The sequence below is a fragment of the Sciurus carolinensis genome, chromosome 10, assembly GCF_902686445.1.
Source record: "Sciurus carolinensis chromosome 10, mSciCar1.2, whole genome shotgun sequence".
Lineage (NCBI taxonomy): Eukaryota > Metazoa > Chordata > Mammalia > Rodentia > Sciuridae > Sciurus > Sciurus carolinensis.
The window spans coordinates 67,397,511-67,415,362 of record NC_062222.1 but is presented as its reverse complement, the minus strand read 5'-3'; the positions used below and the strand labels follow the sequence as shown (position 1 = coordinate 67,415,362).

General features: G+C 39.2%; 1 protein-coding gene across 3 annotated transcripts in view; it reads right to left on the bottom strand.

The window, feature by feature from the left end:
- The window catches only part of LOC124995003 (broad substrate specificity ATP-binding cassette transporter ABCG2-like), a 50,024-nt gene extending 33,127 nt beyond the window's left edge, over positions 1-16,897 (bottom strand). For 2 of the 3 annotated variants that reach the window (XM_047567387.1, XM_047567389.1), the window contains exon 1: positions 16,765-16,897. The gene's annotated coding sequence lies outside the window, so the exon portion shown is untranslated. The remainder of the gene's footprint in view (positions 1-16,764) is intronic. The other variant, XM_047567386.1, reaches the window with a different exon arrangement.
- Between the last annotated feature and the right edge of the window lie 955 nt (positions 16,898-17,852).

Genomic DNA, 17,852 nt, shown 5'->3' with positions numbered 1-17,852 from the left:
CTTGACCTGTCTGCCTAAGCCCTTCTACTTCTCCCTCGCCCAGACATTGCCTTTGTTCCTCTTTCCTCTAACACCTCGAAGTTACTGCCAGTCCCTTTAGGACAGAGTTTCCATCACTGTACCACTACATGTGCTTGTCTGGCATGGCCACTCTCAGTAAAACGCCTTCCCTGCCCTTCAAACTGCTCTTTGGCATATTGGGAAGGGTGGTTCACCCTGGCTTAGACCTCTGCAGGAGACCCCTTGTCCTAGGACTCCTGTAACACTGGCTCCAGGTCAGGCCTTTGGGGCACTTTGAGCTTCCATTTTCAGCATGAGATAATAATTAAGAATAGGATGTCGGGATGGAGAAAATAGCTTAAAACAAACAAACAAACAAAACAAGAAAAAAAAAAAAAAAAACAAGTTACCAGGAAATGCCAAGGGACTGAGGGAAAAAAGTAAAAACAAAAAAACAAAATAATTTGGGGCCTCATTAAAATTTTTGAATCTTAAATGGGCCCTGTTATACCTTTCTGGGGGTCTACTTACATCACCCTCTCTCTTGGTATATTCTAACAAGTGAAACCATACTTTTACTTTATTGAACAGTTCAGACCTTTTCCTTCATTATACCCTCCTATACCTCGTATAATGATAATCTACATTAAAATGACCATTTTCTCTACATTTTGCTTTATGCCAGACACTTAATTACACACTCAAGGTTCTAGGTCCTCAGCCAGATACCAGCCCAGTAGTAGCTATGACACAAGTAAGTGGGAAAGAGCAGCTCTGGGCCCCTCCTTTACAGTATTTCCCTAGGGATGAGTCTAGTAAAAGGAGCAATGCACTCCGCTTCAGAGCCGGAGGACGGCTGCTTAAGCCCACATCTACCCAACCCATTAAGTCCTAAGTTTGCAACTCTGCAAATATTTCAGCAAAATTGACACATGGATACTCTAAAATGGATTGGAAATCATAATCTAGATCTTACATATATTATTATGTTAATTAAAATTAATAAATATTATAATTATATTCTAATTCTCATTGTTTGTATTATATTACACCTTACTTGCTATACTTAAGTTTTTTTTGTTTTTTTGGGTTTTCTTCATACCAGGGATTGAACTCAGGGGCAATGGACCACTGAGCCACATCCCCAGCCCTATTTTGTATTTTATTTAGAGACGGGTCTCACTGAGTGGCTTAGCACCTTGCTTTTGCTGAGGCTGGGTTTGAACTGGAGATCCTCCTACCTCAGCCTTCTGAGCAGCTGGGATTACAGGCGAGAGTGAATGAGCCTGGCTAGCTTAAGTTTTTATAGATGTTACACATCTGAGATGATGGGATAAAATTGTTTGAATTATCTTTTGATGCTAATGTCAAAATATTGCAATCCTAACAAGGAAGTAGACGCCTGGAGTCACTGGCAGATAATTGCTTCAACTTAAAAATAGAAAGGAAAAGGAATGGAAAAGTTGGATTTTAAATTCTGAAAGTAAGTCATTTCACTGAAGTGCTGTAAGGCTCTGGAATATGAGGTAGGCTAGATGGTCATAAGCAGGTGAACAGGGTGAAGGACAGTGAAGAATAATGACTTACAGGGAGAACATTAGTCATACACCTTAGAGAAAATTCAGAAGTTACAGGACCGAAAACACAGGCAACCTTATCAAGTAGGAAAGAATCTGGAAAATGGAAACCAGAAGGTCCTCTGTTCTCCTGTCATGGATAATTACGGATAATTATAAGCCCTTAAGGAAACCATTACTTCAAGACCATGTCACCACATCCTTTATAACCAGGTCAGCATGAAAAGCAGGTTGCAGACTGTGGTTGTAGCTCGGTGGTAGAGCTACCAATCCCCAGTACCACCAAAATAAATAAGTAAAATCACACTAAGCCCTATAAAAAATACAGTGGGAAAAATACTGATTAGGCATTAATAATAATTAACCTAGAGAGTCAGAATAGTAGAGAGTGTAACACTGGTCCTTGCATCATAGCTCAAAAGGTTACATTCTGAGAGCTCACCATGCTCAGTTTCAGTGGTCACAAAGGTCTTTGGTTTAAGTAAACTTTTATTGAAGTAAATATGCAAACAGAAATGTAGAAAATCTCAGCAGATATCTTGATGTATATTTATAATGTGAACACACCTGTATATCTGTCACCCAGAATTTATATATATATGCGTGTGTGTGTGTGTGTGTGTGTGTGTACGTATGTATGTGTGTGTTTGTGTGTGTGTGTGTATGTATATATAATAGCCAGGCTCAGTGGCTCTCGCCTGTAATCCCAGCTGCTCAGAAGGCTGAGGTAGGAGGATCTCCAGTTCAAACCTAGTCTCAGAAAAGCAAGGTGCTAAGCCACTCATTGAGACCCCGTCTGTAAATAAAATACAAAATAGGGCTGGGGATGTGGCTCAGTGGTCCACTGCCCCTGAGTTATATACACACATATAAACACAAATGATTTTTATGGTACTTGGGACTGGACCCAGGGTTGCTCTAACACTGAAATATAGCCCCAGCCCTTTTTATTTATTTTGAGACAAGTTCTCACTAAATTGCTGAGACTGGCCTCAAACTTACTATCTTCCTGCCTTAGTCTTCAAAGTAGCTGAGATTACAGGCATGGGCCACCAAGTCTGGCCCAAGACAGTTTATGTGCCTCTTTTGGAGGGATCAGACCCTTGAGAATGCTAGGCAATCATTTTACCACTGAGCTACATCCCCAGATCTACCACCCAGATTTTTAAAAAGAGTATTCATAATACTCCAGAAATGTCCCTCATCCTCCATCCTACTCATTATCCCTTCCAAAAGGTCACAACTGCTCTAACTTTTATGCATTAGTTTTTATTACTTTTGTGTAATTATGACTAAGGTTATTATTGACATTGCTGGCTATGGGACCCACGGCCACACACATGCCTGCACTGGTTTAAGCATCCATGGCCCTCACAGGGAGGAGGGGAAGGAAGGGTGCCGTCATGCACACGGCAGTAATGGCACACAGACATCCTCACTTATTGTTGACAGCTTGCCCCTTCCTGTTCTCTCCTGCTCACTGGTATGTCTCTTGCTGACTCGTATGTCACAGACCTTTTCCTGCAAGTTGGAAATTAAATCAGTTCAAGACTAATAATTATTTATGGCATTTTGCATTTATATATGGTACCTTCAAATATATGACCTTATTTTATTGCCTCCCTATCCTATGAGAATATGGTACAATACAGAAATAACAAAGAAGTTAGTTTCCCTGTGCCAAATGGTAACTTCACTTTCTGGCATATGGCCTGGAATCTTAGACCAAGACCTCTTAGTTCTACTATCTTTATATCTGGAAAGTTACATTTTTATAGCACTTAGGTTTACTCTTTGGCCCACAGGTAATTAAGAGAAAAAATGTTTTTAAAATTTCTAAATGACTTAATTTTACATGGAATGCTTATTCTTTTCTTGATACTCAGAAATTATGATTTTAAAAATGTTGCCTGAGCAACAGATTTTGATATATTTACATAGTACATAAATAAAATTTCTTGGAGATGGGACACAAGTATAACTAATACATTGATTTATGTTTTATGTACACTTTGTACACCAGTCTGAAAATGATTTTATACAGTATTCTTAAATAATGTGGTACATTAAAGTTTCATGGTGTGAAATTTGCCATATCTGGCATTAAATTAATGCCAAAAAGTTTCTGATTTTAGCAATTTCAAATTTCTACTACTATTAGCAGGTATTTTGCACATCTTGATGCTACTGATCAGTACAAAAGAATGCATAATGGTTAAATGATAGTGTATGGTATCATTTGTCAGTATAAAATAATCTTTTCATCAGATGGAAAACTCTATAATCTCCTGGCAGATCATCTTAATACCAATTGACAACTTTTCCTGCTTGCTTGCTTGCTCTTTTTTCTTTTTCTTTTTTCCCCCAGTACCTGGACTATTCTAGGGCCTTGTGCATGCTAGGCAAGTGCTCCATGAATGAACTACATCCCTAGCCACTTTTATTTCTTATTTTGAGGCAGGGTCTCAATAAGTTGCATAGACTCACCTGGAACTTAAAATCTTTCTGCCTGAGTCACCAGAATAGCTGAGATGACAAGCATGCACTACCACACGAGGCAGACTTAACAACTTTTTCAAAAACATTTGGTTCCTTTTTTTTCCCCTTCCACTGGTGACAGAACCCAGTGCCTTCAACACACTAGGCACTTCTCTGCCACCAAGCTACATACCAGTTTGCATATTTTTCTAATTCCTTTATTTTTAACTTTATTTTGAGTGGGCTTCTTCTAATATTCTAGAGATGCATTTTTTAATTTTTTAACAAATTATTAAAACTTGATATCATCTAGTAAGAGTTTAATTCACTCAAGAGTCATGCTTTTGTCCAATTTTTATCATATTATTTTTCCTCTACTTATTCTTTCCTGTTATATTTCCAATTTTCTTATTCTTTTTTTTTCTAGTTTGGAAATTTTATTTCTTTTTTATCTTAGTGATTTGGAATGTACATAGATTTGCTTCCACAATACCTAGTGTTTGTTTTTAATATTTAAACCTATTCTTTTCAACAAATATCAAGAATATCCATTAGCTATTTTGAAATGAAAAGCCACATATTGAAGGCAGCTTTGGTTGGTTGACATTCTGATTTTTTGGTGCACTGTGTTTTAAAATGCTTTGATATGGCTTATTGTATGAAAAATGGAAACTCAGGGTAAGAAAATAGATAGCAGAATTGTGTTCACACGATATACGTGTGTCCTCCGTGTGATATATTTAAATATTCTCCTTTCTTTTCTGGTCATCATTTTACATTGTCTATTTCATGAAGTAGCTGTGTCCTTCAAAGTTCATTTCAGTTAGAGAAAGTGAGTGCCACCTTCCAAATGTGCTGTCTCCACTGGGGATTCAAAGAAGACATGATATAACTGTCACATTTCCATTGCATTTTACGATGTGCAAATGTATACACATACATTTTTTAAAACTGGGCTTCACATAAGTCCTAGATATTTGCTTATTTTCTAGGAATAAGAAAGAATTCAAGCTCAGGAGAGTTAATAGCTGTCCAACATCCCAAGACACCAAGACCCACAATCACAAATCACACAGACAAAAGTATGTAATGGAGCAAAGCTGAAACTCTGGGCCAAAACATCTGACTCTAAATCCAGTGGGCATTTACCTGCCAGCTACATGGACTCATTGTGTAGCTGTTTAATGGAGTGTGAAGAACTGTCAACCAAAGACATCTGGCCAAGTCCAGGACCTGGTGCAAGAGGGGAAATGAGTTCAGGTTTGCTGATGAAAAGTCAGTTATAAAATCATCCTTCAAATCTGGAAGGCATTGTTTCCCTGGCTTTCTAGCACTTAGTGCACACCATCAAGGGGATCTATTGCTTCCCTTTTTTATTCAACTTCATTCCAATTCTGAGACCTTTACTGAAAAAGCATTGAGTTTTTACAGAATCTATAGCCATTACAAGAATGATCAGAGCTATATATTCTGTCACCAAGAAACCAGCTATCAAACATTGACTCCTTTCCCTGTGTTTCCCACACTCAGATGATTCCCAAGCTATTAGAAATGAAGTGCAATAGTGAGGGGCCATGACTGAAGGATAGCCAGGTACCAGGTCCACAGTGACATCTAGTATGTGCTAAGGCACTCTCAAATTTCCACAAAGAATGATATAGTCTCATAACATCTGTATTTTGTCATCACTTTTGAGGTTAAACTCCACTCTGCTTTAATGACCATTTGTATGTTCCCAGTTCTTGCATTTAACAACTTTTGCTGGAAAATTATCCTATTAAATCATGTAGTAATTATTACTAGAAATGAATGACAACCTATTGAAGTTATTATTGAGCTTCTGCTAATGATTCTGGTGAGGATCAGAAGAGAATAATGAGAGGCAAGCACATGACATTTAGGATAATGTCAGTGTGCAGAATGTCTTGAGAATGTCTTTCAATTCCTCCCCAGTCTTTTATGGGATGATCATCACGGAGGCAGATATTTCATTTCTCTATACTGATTTCTGATCTTCTGGAAGCGGAAGTGGTTGACAAATGCAGGCCCAGAATCAACCAGAGAGAGATGATGACACACAGAGGCCACTTCCTTCCCTGAGAGTTCACTCTGAGGTTGTCACCAGACTCTGCTTTCAGTGTTCCTCTCCTGAAATCTTAGTTCCCACAGCTACTCTCCAGCCTATCCAATAGGAGGGAAAGAACAGGTAATTTGACAAGGAATTCTCACTGCCATGACCCCTGCCTTGACTTGGTCACTGCTGAAACTCGCAAGGGTCCTGGAAGCTCAGGTTCTAGGTGTGGCCTCCTCTCACTGCCAGAAGAGAGAGTGATGCCCAATGGCTAATGGAGGGTTTTCAAACTCTAATTATGGAGCTAGCGAGTCTATTCTAGTTTGATGGGAAGATGGTATAGTGTAAGTGAATCATTTAATGTTATCAATGTGATATCTGCATAAAGTTTATATTTCTAGAAAAATAATTTGCATCTAAGTCTTAGACTTGTTTAGTCACTAAAATCGCATATGAAAAAGCATTACAGCATTTTGAGTGGTATAAATACTAGAAGAGTAGAGGAAATGCTGAGGAGGAAGGAATTCTTTGGGATGAAGGCCTTGGGAAGTCTGGATCCTTTTACAGAGCAAGATTCTATGGTGAAGGCATTGCCCCTGATGACAATGATTAGCCACTGCTAGCAGTTAGCTGTGGAAGCAGTTTCACTATACTTATGCTGTAAGGATCTAAAGGACACTAACCTGGACACATCCAGGTGTAGCTGTTGTTTTAACTGCTCTTACTGCCATGCGGGTGATTGACTGAATTCCCAGCAACAGGCAGTGTGGCTCCCTCCTGGCTATACAGTCTGTAAACCTGATTCATTACATCATCACTTATGGTTTCTTCCTGGCACCCTGTGGGACTACACTTTTTTCCTTTACACTTTACTATGTGGTGTAAGAGATATGAGAAATTCACAAACTTCATCTTTCCAGAAATTTCTGGAATTGTCTGGATGTTGTGATCATTGTGGTAGGTCGGAGAATACTACTAAATTCCCTACTCTATTCTAGAAGCTTATCAACTACAGTCTGCTCTCCTGAGCAGTGTGGCTCTTGATATTCCCAAAAAGAGAATTCGGCAGTTCCTATTACATCTACTAGTGTTACAACTTTTTTCTAATTTGGAAGATGAAATCTTTCTGATATAAATTGAAGAGGCCTTTATAGTAAGTCCTCAATTAACCACACAAATCATGAAAATAACTCAGTAATTCTTACTGGGCTTTGGCATGTCATATGATATATGGAGAAGTAAGGTATTTAATCAGGATTTTGCTGATGATATTGAACTGCTAGTAAGAGTTATGTTTCCTGCACATGTCAAGTTGTGGCAAGAGGTAACATCTTAAAAATATGCAGTTCAGAATTTCTTATGAAGTATAAGGGGCAAGAGGTTAGAGCAGATAAACTATATTTACTTCTATTATAAGTGCTATATATATTAAAAGTAAATAAAAACACATAATGTGGTTTTTAGCCTTATGAAACATGCATTATGTTCTTTTGCCATACTTCTGATAAGATTTATACCTAAAGTTCTAAGAGCCAAAGATTCCTTCCAGAGAATTAAGTTGAAGTTGTGTCCATCAGAGTTCTCTGCTTAAGGTACAGGACATCATAAGGCAGAGTCATATACTCAAGATTATGGTCCCTTTTGTATGTCAAGCCTGCTATTTTAACTGCTAGTCCTTATTCAACTTCTTCTCCTGTATCGGAATCACTTCAATAACCATCATCTTAATTAGTTCCATCCAGAAGTCTCAGTTTAAAAATTACTTTCAAAAGTATATCTTCTTTCAGCAATAACAGGATCCCTTGCTAAGCCTTGATGTACATCTAAGCATGTAACCTCATGCCTCATGTCACATGATGAGTTTTGGCTTGGTTAGCTGTGCCACTTATTATTCTATGTGCCTACTTCCCTTCATGCTGCCATAGACATCTCAGCACGACAGTTACCTACGAGCATCCACTCTTCCACTGACTGTCCTCATGACAATTGCTCTTTCTCTTGCCTCACTCACAAAAGATCATTTGGCCTTTGTAAAGGATTTAACTTGAATTATTATCAAATCATTTCTCATTAGTATTAGTTATGAACAAATGTTATTCATTTGTGAGTGGAAGGACATGGAATTTTAAAAAGGAGAAACAGGACATATATTGCATAGAATAACTAATAATAGCAGCAATAATAATAATCTTCATCATAATGGCTCATACTTTAGAAGCGACTGTGTTGGGCCCTGTTCCAAGTGTTTTTCACATATGAAAGTCTATTCAGTCTTTATCCTACTTAACTACACTGCTCCTGCTTCTCAAGCAGGTACGTGTACCCTGCAGAAAGTGAATTCACTTAAAATGAAAAGTCCTATAATAGATACCTGTGAAAGCCACTGGACCCAGACACTGTTGGAATTGCATCCCACAGTTCACGATGGCCTTCGACACCAAACAGTAAACTCCTCGGTCCTCACATTCCCAGTGTGTTAATAATGAGCAAACCCAAGAGAATTATAGTACTTAAGAAGCAGGAGAGTCGACAGTACAGAAAATAATTATTAAATATTTAAAATACTTCTGTACTAAGTAATGGCAGAGTAGAGACACTTCATTGCCTTAAGATGACCCTAAAAACAATCAAATGAATTCAGAATAGCTAAAGCAATCCTTAGCAGGAAAAGCAAAGCAGGAGGTATCACAATACCAGCAACTTCAACTATACTACAGAGCAATAGTAAGAAAAACGGCATGGTATTGGCACCAAATAGACAGGCTGACCAGTGGTACGGAATAGAGGACACAGAGACAAACCCACCTAAATACATTTTCTCATACTAGACAAAGGAGCCAAAGACATATGATGGAGAAAATATAGCCTCTTCAACAAATTGTGCTAGGAAAACTGGAAATCCATATGCAGCAAAATGAAATTAAACCCCGACCTCTCACCTGCACAAAACTCAACTCAATGGATCAAGGACCTAAGAATTAGACCAGAAACCCTGCACCGAATAGAAGACAAAGTAGGTCTAAATCTTCATCATGTTGGCTTAGGACCAGACTTCCTTAACATGACTCCCACAGCACAAGAAATAAAAGCAGGAATCAATACTTTGGATAGATTCAAACTAAAAAGCTTTCTCTCAGCAAAGGAAACAATCAACAATGTGAAGAGAGAGTCTACAGAGTGGGAGAAATCTTTGCCACACATACTTCAGATAGAGCACGAATTTCCAGATATATAAAGAACTCAAAAAACTTTACACAAGAATACAAATAACCCAATCATAAATAAATGGGATAAGAAAATGAGCAGATACTTCACAGAAGAAGATCTACAAGCAATCAACAGATACATGAAAAATGTTCAACATCTCTAGTAATAAGAGAAATGGAAATTGAAACTACCCTAAGATTTCACCTCATTCCAATTAGAATGTCTATCTATTATCAAGAATACAAGCACAATAGCTGTTGGTGAGGATGTGGGGTTAAAGGTACACTCATACATTGCTGGTGGGATTGAAAATTGGTGCAACCACTCCGGAAAGCAGTATGGATATTCCTTAGAAAATTTGGAATGGAACCACCATTTGACCCAGATATCCCACTCCTTGGCCCATGGCCAAAGGACTTAAAATCAGCATACTACAGTGATGCAGCCATATCAATGTCTATAGCAGCTCAATTCACCACAATAGCTAGATTGTGGAACCAACCCAGATGCCCTTCAGTAGATGGATAAAGAAACTGTGGTATATATGCACAATGGAATATTATTCAGCCATAAAGAAGAATAAAATCATGACCTTTGCAGGTAAATGGATGGAGCTGGAGAATATCATGCTAAGTGAGATAAGTCATACCCAGAAAACCAAAGGTCAAATGATTTCTCTGATAAGTGGATGATGATACATAATGGGGGGGTGGGAGGGAGGTAAGAATGGAGGAAAGATGTATTGTATAGAGGAAAATGAGGGGTGAGGAGGAGATGGGGGAAGGAAAAATAATAGAATGAGACAAACATTGTTACCCTATATACATGTATGATTATGCAAATGGTGCAACTCTACTTCATGTACAACCAGAGAAACAACAATTGTACCCCATTTGTGTACATGAATAAAAAAAAACTGTCAAATGGATCTTAAGTTGTATCTTCTGTCAAAGTCTAGTATGCATCAATTAAATGCTATACATGTTTCACTAAAAGGATTACTTAGTAATATATATATATACTTTTTTAAATAATTCATAACTTTTTTCCACTTCGGGTTTTGCATTATTTTAATGTCTTTTATTTTCTTCATTTTTAATATTTAAAGACATAATATTAACAAGTTTTATTTTTTAAGTTAAAATTTTACCTTGAAAGTTTTTTTAGGTTTGATGCATGCCTCGCCTATCAGTAACACATTGAACAGAAGTGGTGAGAGAGGGCAACCCTGTCTTGTTCCAGGTTTTAGAGGGAAAGCTTTCCCATTTGATAGGCTGGAGAGTAGCTGTGGGAACTAAGATTTCAGGAGAGGAACACTGAAAGCAGAGTCTGGTGACAACCTCAGAGTGAACTCCCAAGGGAAGGAAGTGGCCTCTGTGTGTCATCGTCTCTCTCTGCTTGATTCTGGGCCTGTACTTGTCAGCCACTTCCACTTCCAGAAGATCAGAAATCAGTATAGAGAAATGAAATAACTGCCTCCATGATGATCCTCCAAAAGTACTACAGAGACTCAAGGCACCTCCCATTCAAATTCCAATGACATTTTTCAGAGAAATAGAAAAAGCAGTCATGAAATTCATCTGGACAAATAAGAGGCCCAGAATAGTTAGAGCAATCCTAAGACGTATCACAATACCAGACCTTAAGTTGTACTACTGAGCTACGGTAACAAAAATGGCATGGGACTGGCACCAAAACAGACCAATGGTTCAGAACAGAAGACCCAGAGAAAAACCCATATAAACACAGTTATCTCGTACTAGACAAAAGTGCCATAAACATATATTGGAGAAATGATGGCCTCTTCAGCCAGTGATGCTGGGAAATCTGGAAATCCATATACAGCAAAAGGAAATCAAACAGTATTTCTCACCCTGCACAAAATTCAACTCAAAGTGGATCAAGGACCTAGACATTAGCCAGAGACCCTGCACCTCACAGAAGAAAGAGTAGGCCCAAATCTCCATCATGTCGGCTTAGGACCAGACTGCTCAACAAGGCTCCTAAAGCACACAAAGTAAATCAAGACTCAACATGCTGAACCAAAAATCTTCATGGCAAAGGAAACCATGAAGAATGTGAAGAGAGAGCTACAGAATGGAAGAAAATCTTTGCCATCTGCACCTCAGAAAGAGCAGTAATCTCCAGGATATACAAAGAACTCAAAAATCTTAACACCAAACAAGTTAAATAACCCAATCAATAATGGGTAAAGGAACCCGAACAAGCATTCACAAAAGAAGAAATATAATCAGTCAACAAACATAAAAATATGTTGAACATCTCTAGTAATTAAGAAATGAAGATTAAAACTACACTGAGATTTCATCTCACTTCAGTCAAAATGGCAATTAACAAGAATACAAGTAACAATAAAAACTGGCGAGGATGTGGAGAAAAACGTACCTTCATACGTTGCTGGTGGAGTTGCAAACTGGTGCAACCACTCTGGAAAGCAGTGTGGAGATTCTTCAGAAAACTTGGAATGGAACCACCATTTGACGCAGATATCCCACTTCTTGGCCTATACCCAAAGGACCTAAAATCAGCATGCTATAGTGATGTGTCCACTTCACTTAATTCACAATTGCTAAGCTATGGAACCAACCTAGGTGTCCTTCAATAAATGAATGGATAAAGAAAATGTGCTACATATATACAATGGAAATATTATTTAGCCTTAAAGAAGAATGAAATTATGGCATTTGCCAATAAGTGGATGGAACTGCAAACTAACATGCTAAGTGAAATAAGCCAGTCCCAGAAAACCAAAGGCTAAATGTTCTCCTCTGATATTCACATGTAACACACAATAAGGAGGGGGGATAGAAGTTCATTAAATTAGACAAAGGGGAATGTAGGGCAGGGGGCGGTGAGGAGGTGAGAATAGGAAATACAGTAGAATGAATCAGACATAACATTCCTATGTTCATATATGAAAACATGACCTGTGTAACTCCACATCATGTACAACCAGAAGAATGGGAAGTTATACTCCATGTATATATAATATTTCAAATACATTCTACTCTCATCTACAACTAAAAGAACAAATTTTTTAAAAATTTAAAAGAAACAAAATACAGACCAATACCCCTAATGAAACAGAATGCCAAAAATCCTTAATAAAATATTAACAACCTACATTCAAATGTATCAAGAAAATAGTACACATGGTCAAGTGGGTTTCATCCCAGGGATCCAAGTCTGGTTCAACATACACAAATTAATAAGTGTAATTCACCACTTCTATAAATAAGGACAAGAACCATATGATCTTCTTAATAGATGCACAAAAGGCCTCTGATAAAATCAGCAGGTATTCATGTTAAAAACACTGGGGACCTAGGGACAGAAAGCACCTAGTGTGGTATTCTAAAGGCTATATGGCAAACCCAAAGCTCACTTCATATTGAACAGAGAAAGACTGAAACATTTCCTCTAAAATCAGGAACAAGACAAGGATGTCCACTGTCCAAATCCTATTCACTATAGCCCTTGAAACTCTAGTCAAAGTCATCAGGCAAGAGGGAAATTAAAGGAATACAAATAGGAAAAGAAGAAGTCAAATTATTTGTTTGTTGATGACATGATTCTATATCAGGAAGACCCAAAAACACTCCACCAGAAGACTTCTAAAGATGATAATGAATTCAGCAAGGTAGTAGGATGCAAGAGCAACATTCACACATCAGGATTTCTCTATGCTACAACATTGATTATACTGAGAAAGAAATCGTGATATCTCACAATAACCTGAAAAAAAATACTTATGAATTATTCTAACCAAGGAGGTGAAAGACCTCTACAGTTAAAATGATAGAACACTGAAGAAAAAAAAATGAAAATCACCTTCGAAAATGGAAAGAACTCCCATGTTCTTGGATAAGCAGAATTAACATTGTTAAAATAGTCATGTTACCAAAAGATTATAAAGTTTCAATGCAGTCCCCACCAAAATACCAATGATATTCTTCACAGAACTAGAAAGAAGAGTCCTAAAGTTCATTTGAAAGAGTAAGAGACCCACAATAGCCAAAGCAATACTGAGCAAGGGAAGCAATGCAGGAGGGATCACAATACCTGATCTCAAATTATACTACAGAGCTATAGTAACAAAAACTGCATGGTATTGGTACCAAAACAACATGAAGACCAATGGAATAGAATGGAAGACACTGACAAACGTACATGCTTACAGACATCTGATACTGGACAAAGGTGCCAAAAATACATATGGGAAAAAAGACAGCTTTTTTAATCAAATGGGAAAACTGGATATCCATGTGTAGAAGAATAGAATAGATCCCTATCTCTTACCTTGCATGAAAGTCAAATCAAATGAATCAAAGATTTAGGAATTAGACCAGAAACTTTGCAACTGCCAGAAGAAAACACGGAGTCAACACTCCATCACTCACATAGGTGCAGGCACCAACTTCCTTAACAAGGCACCTAGAGCTCAAGAAACAGGGCTGGGTTGTGGCTCAGTGCTATAGTGCTTACCTAGCACATGGGAGACACTGGGTTCAATCCTCAGCACCACATAAAAATAATAAAGTTATTTTTTAAAAAAGAAAAAAAGAAAACTAAGAATCAATAAGTGGGGTGCCATTAAACTCAAAAGCTTCTGCACAACAGAGGAAATGATTACAAGTGTGAAGAGACAACCTACAGAGTGGGAGAAAATATTTGTCAGCTATTCCTCTCAGAGGGGATTAATATCTAAAATACATAAAAAACTCAAAACACTGAACACCAAAATACCAAGTAACCCAATCAATAAATCTGCAAAAGAACTAAACAGACTTCTCCAACGAAGAAACACAAATAGCCAACAAATATTTGAAAAAATGTTTGACATATCTAGCAATCAGAAAAATGCAAATCAAAACCACACTAGATCTCATCTCACTCCAGTCAGAATAGCAGTTATCAAAAACTCAAACAATAATAAATGCTGGCAAGGATATGCAGGGGAAAGGCACATTCACATGTTGCTGATGGAATTGCAAATGAGTACAACCACTCTGGAAAGTAGTATGGAGATTCCTCAAAAAACTAGGAATGAAAACACCATAGGACCCAGCTATCCTACTCATTGGTATTTATTAAAAAGAACTAAAATCAGAATACTCTAGTAATACAGTCACATTTACATTAGCACAGTTCATAGTAGTCAAGTTATGGAAACAGCCGAGATGCCCATCATCTGTGGTCAGATCAATCATTATCTCAGGATTGGTCAGACTGGTCTTATCTGAGATAAGAAAGTTGCTGTTGCCCAGGGGTAATTTCCGCAAATCACAAGAATTTTATTGATCAGATTTGTTGTTAATGGAATCCAGGGTGGTGGGTCTAGAGCAGAGAATACAGGTGCAAAATGGAGGCAGAGATGCAAAGCTTTTATTCTGCTTCTAGTTGTCTCTTGGTCACTTGCAGGCACAAGTGAAGAGTCTAAGAAGTTCTTATTACATTTGTAGCCTCTGGCAGTTTCATTTGAAAATGAGTGTGAGATGCAAACTGATAATTCAGAATATTTTCAGAAAACAATTTGATGGTGCAACTGTAGTGTGTTGTGGGCAGGTAAGTTAAGGTCAACGTGGTGATTATCTCCACTCTGTGAAGATAATCAATTAATGTAGTATGGACAAAATCTTACGGTGCATGAATTTGTCTTATTTAACTTAGCATGATGTTCTCCACTTCTATCCACTTACCAGCAAATGTCAGAGGCTACAAATGTAATAAGAACTTCTTAGACTCTTCACTTGTGCCTGCAAGTGACCAAGAGGCAACTAAAAGCAGAATAAAAAGTTTTGCATCTCTGCCTCCATTTTGCACCTGTATTCTCTGCTCTAGACCCACCACCCTGGATTCCATTAACAACAAATCTGATCAATAAAATTCTTGTGATTTGCGGAAATTACCCCTGGGCAACAGCAACTTTCTTATCTCAGATAAGACCAGTCTGACCAATCCTGAGATAATGATTGATCTGACCACAGTTTGACCAAGCGTTGATTATGGTTCCCCAAGTCTATATAAGCCACAGGCTCATATCATTACCCCAAAGACAGGGTTGGAAATATTAGTCCCCTGTGTCTTCCAAGTATAAGTCTACTAATTAAAGTTCCTTTCCTGCTTTACACCATTACTCTTTCCATTTGGTTGATGGGGCAAGACTATGCTTTGTTGGAACCCCAAGAGTATGGCCTCTGGCCTGGGACTCCAGAAATGCAAAATCAAGTCATTGCGTTTGACTAGTGTGCTCTTTTCTAAGAAAATATACACACAATACACACCTACCTTTCCTGCCACACAAAATTTACTCACTGGTCTTAACTGCAGTTTAGGTGACCAAAGGCTGTGGTCTCAAGACACATGTGCTCAAAGGCAGATCATTAACAATACAGTCCTTGACATATGTGTTGAGAGGAGTCACCTGAACCTTTCAAACAGCTCCAACAAGCAGCTTCCTCCTGACCATGATGTCAACCATCTGTGCTGTACAATTCCTGAACAGCTCTACCCAAACACCCCTGGCTCCTTTCCAGACTGCCTCCTTCCTCAATCTCCCTAACACCATCAGAGACCCCCATGAAAAGCAGCACCCCTTAAGAGTATGGGAATAGAAGATCTGAAGGGGACAATGAGCTATTCAGCAACCCCCCCAAAAAAAGAAGGGGAGATGTACTCCAAGAATCTTAACTGAGTCTGTCAGCTTCTGAAAACATCATTTGGGTTCTTTGATACCCCCTAACCTTTTCGAACCATCTTGCAGACATCAAAAACCAGAGGCAGGGCTGAGAGTGTCATTCAGTGGTAGAGCACTTGCCTAGCAAGCAGGAGATCCTTGATTCAATCCTTAGTAAGGCAACACCACCACCATCACCAAAAACAAAATCAAAAACATTAAGCCCAGGATGCCTTCATGCCTTCTCCATAATAACTCTAAGGATAAATTACATAAAAGAACGAAGAATGAAACTGTTGGGGGCTCTCTGCTACAGGCAAACTCCCAGGGCCTTACTTGTTCAGTATGATTTCTGCTTTCCTCCACCCCATCTGTTCTCTTAATAGCTGCAGCTGCTCATTTAACCACAAGCAAGATTCGTTATACCGCAATGGGTCCAATAGTAGGGCTGCAAACGCTCCTCACTCAAGGCCTATTTGCACAGGACAAGAAAACATCCTTTGAAAATGTGCATGAACCAGAAAATTCCTGGACTGCACAGAGCCCATCCCTGCAACCCCTACACGTGATAAAAACTGGCCCCTTTCCTTGTTCCAAGAGTCAGTCTGCACTCTTGGTCGGAGCTGTTTCTCCTTTCTGGCTCCAGCAGAAACCCCAGTACAGCCTCCCTGGCATCAGCGCTCACTTGATTCGCTTTCGGTTTTACTGACAGAACTCTCCGGTGTCATGCCTACCTCAGTGGAGAGGGCTGAGCGCCTCTCCTCCTTCCTGCGCTCTGGGAACGCGGTCTGTGCGCACCCAGAACACCGCCCGCAGCCGCGGCAGAGCCCGCCCGGGAGGACCCTGCCGCGCCGCGGCCTCCAGGCCGGGAATTCACCGCCCGGGGCACCCGGGCAGGCTCCGGGCTGCCCGCAAAGATGATGTGTGGGCTGCGAGTTGGGCGCGGGGGAGGCGGCTTCACCCAGGTTTCCGGGCCAAGGCGTGGACGGAGGCCACTCCCTGGAGGACCGGCTTCCTTTGGTAGGCGGGATAAGGGAATCAGAATAGGTTGCACAGCCTGCCAGGCGGCAGTAAGCGGGCCTGAGAGCCTGGATCATGGAGAATGTCGCAGAGCACACAGGGATAATACAAAAACCCCGTTTTTACAGAGGAAAAGTGAAAAAAAAAAAAAAGTGGATACATGATTGAAGCAAGGAAGGGCAGCACAGCGTGAGTACAACTGATCTAACAGTCACAATTCCCTTGCATTTTACAGTGTGCATGTCTTCACTTACATTTCTTTAGTTGGGCTTCATGAAAACCCTAAATCTTATTATGCTCCTTTCTAGAAAACAGAATTCAAGCTCAGGAGAGTTAATAGCTAGTCAAGATCCCAAGACACCAAGACTCACAATTATGAACCACAGAGGCAATAATTCAGCATGGAACAAAGATGAAACTCTGATGCAAATCATCTGATTCCAAATTAGGGACGCTGAGTTGCCACCTACATGGACTCATGGAGTTACATCTACTGGAATATGTAGAACTGAGCTAGGGATTTAGGATAAAGAGAGGAAAATAGTGAATCTTAAAGGAAATGCCCACAAACCATTGAGATGCAGAAAACACAGGCATAGATCTTGAGCAACATTGCCTTGGCCCATACCCTTGTAAAATGAGGGAAAGGCCCCAGAGCAGGGAAAACTGGTGCAAATTGTTCAGCTCCACCCTGGATCCACCTCCAATCTGGTGACTTGATACAGCACTTCTATAAATATTTGACTCCTAGCCAATTCAGGGCTTCTCACTCTGGAGATAGGCATATTCTCCTTGAATGGGT